At 50.6% G+C, this 4,068-nt stretch overlaps 1 long non-coding RNA gene across 1 annotated transcript in view; it reads left to right on the top strand.

The window, feature by feature from the left end:
* Positions 1-122: 122 nt before the first annotated feature.
* Positions 123-4,068, top strand: part of LOC309641080 — a 349,060-nt gene continuing 345,114 nt past the window's right edge. Inside the window, exon 1 of the long non-coding RNA XR_014252510.1 lies at positions 123-455. This is a non-coding gene — a long non-coding RNA (uncharacterized lncRNA). The remainder of the gene's footprint in view (positions 456-4,068) is intronic.

Here is a 4,068-nt window from a genome sequence, read left to right as displayed (position 1 = left end):
GGCGCGGGGGCGGGAGGCCGAGCTCGAGGCCCGGCCCCACCCCGCCCGCTTCCGTCCGCGGGGAGAGGGTTGGAGGGAGAGGGGCCGTTGGAGCGCGAGGCCGGCCGCCTGCGCAGTCGCCCCGGCAGCCTGCGGCGGGGCTCTGACCCGCTGTGTGGCCTCGGGTGGGACGCTGGCGGTCTCTGGGCCTCGTTTGCCATCCTATAGGGGAGAAGATGGCGCCCCCCATTGATGGGATCTAAAATAAAATCCGGAAACTCCGCCTCCAAGGCCTGCAGGAGGAAGCCCCGCTTGGCCTGACCTCAGCCTGAGACCCTGAGCACGTTGCTGGGCCTCACAGGCCTTCTTGTTCCTCAAACTGCTTGGCTTGGTCCCACGTCCAGGCCTTCCCCTCTCTCTGGAACACCATCCCCAACTGCCTCAGGGTCAGCCCTGGCTTCTTGCTTGGGCATCAGGTGAGATGTTCCATCCTCAGCAAGGCCTGCCCTGACTCCCTCTCCAGGCAGCCTCTTGTGGTCTTCCTGGCACTTAGCATTGAGCTAAAGTCATCCTGTGTGTTTTTTCAGGGATGGGCTGCCCCCAGTCCCACCCCATCACAGTGGACTGTGGGCTTCCTGAGAGCAGGACTCTGCTTTGAAGTCCCCTGCCTGCCTGGAACCTAGCACAGAACATAGAGTAGCATGTAGTAGGTGCTCAATAGATACTTGTTGAATGAGTGAATTCAACACAGTGGGCAGGTGCCTGCTCTGTGTAGGCCCATGCTGGCCCGCCAGGGCTCTCTGGCCTTGATTGCAAAGCAAGTAATCAAATAGGAAAGCTTAACTTCAGCATGTGCAGCCAGTAAGTTCTCATTGCTAGGTGCTTCCTAGGCCACCCATGGCACAGGTGCTCTCTCCAGAGACACCTTCCACAGAGGCCAGGGGAGCCACAGACCACCCCGAACCTCAGCATTTCCCCCAGTCACTTCTGATTTTCTCCGTGTTCTTTGTTACACCTGGATTGATGATGGTTATCACGAATGTGGATGTCTGATGTTGGATTTTCTTCTCGTGAAATTTGGAGGTGACGAAGTTGGCTTTCTCCTTTTAATCATCACCTAAATGGCCTTAAATAAACAAAACGTAAATACTATTTAGACTAAGGCTATAAATGCTAGTCCAACAAACAGTTCTAAAAAATCACAATTAGGATGGAATCTATTTTTTCGTCTTGTCATTTAAATTATTACATGCACTTGTAGACTCAGAAAGGAAACAGCTTTCCTCCTAAAGTTATCATGCTGTTGTTGCCTCTCTTTAGATCATATTAACTGTCCATTTCTTTTCTTATTTATCTGTCTGAACCTTTTCATAATTGTTGCAGTATATAAGATCAACATTATAACAATATAAATTATTGAAGCATTTTGCTCTCACTACAGTAAAAGCTGTTGTGTTTACACCTCACCCCACTGAAACACTCCAGTGTGTGAAGCACAAAAGGAGATTTCACTCCTGGTTACATCTGGAAGCTTCCCTAGAAAGTATCCCACCTGCCAGGCTTGGCCTCGCATGAGGGAGTTGTGGTCCAGTTTCTTTGGAGAGGGGCAGGGTGGATCTCTCCCCACACTCCGGGAGCTGCTCACCTCCTATATGACTGTAGGGTGGCCCCAGGGGCAGAGTGTTGGCGGCTGAGGGACGGCGGGGAGAAGAACGAGAGGTGACACTGGTTAGGTGGCCCATTCCTGCTCTTGGGACTCAGACCAAGTGGGGAGGGTTCAGCTGCCACTCACTGTGTGACCACAGGCCAAGACCTTCCCCTCTCTGGGAAAGGGTCAGGGAACAAGGTCTTTAAGACCCCTTCTACTTCTGATATTTTATTCTGGGTGGGTGTTCCTTCAGACTTTTTATTTGGAAAAATGTCCAATGTACAGAGAAGTTGCAAGAATAGTACAATGAACTACCGGATTCACCAGCTGTTATCCTTTGACCTCTTTCTCCCTTCCTCCCTATCTATCTGTTTGCTCTGGCTGCACCATGGAGAGTTAGTTGCAGATATGTAGCCCTTCACCTCTACCCACTTCACCACACATCTCCCAAGAACAAGGCCATTCTCCTACATACCACTGTGCAAGTATCAAATTCAGGGAATTTAACATTGAAACAACACAGTTGTCTAATCCCCAGCCCACATTCCACTTGTCCCAGTTGTCCCATAATGTCCTTTCTAGCCATTATTTTTTGCGGTCCAGGCTGTAATCCCAGGTCAGGCATGGCCTTTACCTGGCCGGGTGTCTTTAGTCTCCTTTAGTCTGGAGACAGATTGGATCAAAGGGCAGGTGATGGGTCACCTGCCTGTTGGCGCCTGCCTGGTCTCCCTATTGTAAAGGTAACTTTTACTTTGATACCCTGTGAATGTCCTAATTCCCAACAAACTTTCACCCAATGCTTTTAGTTGATGATCATGTCTGAATCAATTACCACTGAGGTAGTTTAACTGGTTTACGAGGTACTTTGGGAAAAAACAAGCAAAAAAGGACCTTTGTCTTAATTATTCCTCAAGGCCCTTGGGTGAGCCAAAGAACAGAAACTCTCACAAGCCTGTTTGCCTTCTGGGTGCATTCGGTCAGCTGAGAATCCCCTACTCGACTCAGGTGTTTGATCCTTGGGAGAGGTTGGGAAACGGGGCAGAGAAACCATGAGTTTCATTTTACAGAGAAGGAAACTAGGCCCAGAGAGAGGAGAGAAGTGGGCAGCAGTGGAATAATTCCTCCCAAGGAGTCTCTGGGCTCCCGCCCCTTCCAGGTACCAGGGCAGAGGTTTGGAAAGGAGGCTTTCAGGCTGACTGCAGGGCAGAGTTTTCAGGGTCCAGGTTGGGGCTGTCTGACCCTTGCCATTCCCCCTGGTCCCTGTTACCTATGTAGGACCTAGGTTGCCAGATTTAGCAAATAAAAATGCAGGATGCCCAATTAGATTTGAATTTCAGATAAACAATGAATCAGTTTTTTGGTATAAGTATGTCCAAGATATTGCACTTAAATGTAGCTATACTAAAAAATTAAACTATAAGGGGACTTCCCTGGAGGTCCAGTAGTTAAGACTCTGTGCTTCCAACGCAGGGGGCGCAGGTTCGATCGCTGGTGCGGGAGCTAAGATCCCACATGCCGCATGGCACAGCTGAAAAAAAAAAAAAAAATTAAGCTAAAAAAAACCTCATGATGTTGTCCAGGGTGTTTGGACTGACATTAGCGTTGCCAGGTAAAATATAGAACACCCAGTTCAATTTTAATTTCAGGGAAACAATGAATAATTTTTTTGCTCGGATGTGGGGAATTGAAAAATGCATGGCACGTGTTATCAGATATAGGAAAGAAGGCAGGTAAAGTCAGTGGGGCCTTGAATGCTGGGATGAGCTCTCCTTCTGAGAGTAGCTGACAGCCTTGAAAGAAGGGACTTAAGTTTGGAGGCCCTTTGCCAGACAGTTCTAGAAAGTTCTCTTTGCTATGGAGCATGGGCAGAGGGGAGCAAGACTAAAGGCCAGGGACCAGTCGGGGGAGACTGCAGTGGCTGGTGACATGCCATGAGGCTCAGGCCAGTGGTCAGGGGATGAAAAGAGCATTCAGGAAGCAGGACTGATGGGGCCTGAGGCCCACCAGCTGGTGTGAGTGGGCGGGAGGCTTCTGGCCTGGCATGGGAGGGGGCGGGGAAAGCCTGAGCAGCAATGGAATCCGGTGTCTGGAGTTCAGCAGGGGCTGGGGCCGAGGAGGAGAGAGTGGCCCTGAGGCAGGGAAGGAGGGACACAGAGGTAGGGCAGTGTGATGGGCGGTGGAGTGACCTCCTAGGAGGCATTTCTGCCCAAATTACTCCCCCATGACATTTCTGCTGTGGGAGGAGCTGGCTGGACCTCTGGGCCCTGGGAGGGGAGGGCTGGGTCTCCCCACTCCTGGAGGTGGAGAGGGGTGAAGAGCCCAACCAGACAGGCCACCTGCCCACCCCCTCTCATAGCTGAATGTCAGGAGAGGCCAGTGAAATGATTTGTTAACCCCCTCGGGCATTTACAATTTGAAGAGAGAGCTTGTTAAAAAAAAAA

Source organism: Balaenoptera physalus (assembly GCF_965194825.1).
Source record: "Balaenoptera physalus genome assembly, chromosome: 13".
Taxonomy (NCBI): Eukaryota; Metazoa; Chordata; class Mammalia; order Artiodactyla; family Balaenopteridae; genus Balaenoptera; species Balaenoptera physalus.
The sequence above is the reverse complement of the archived record's forward strand: the minus strand, read 5'-3'. Positions and strand labels throughout refer to the sequence as shown.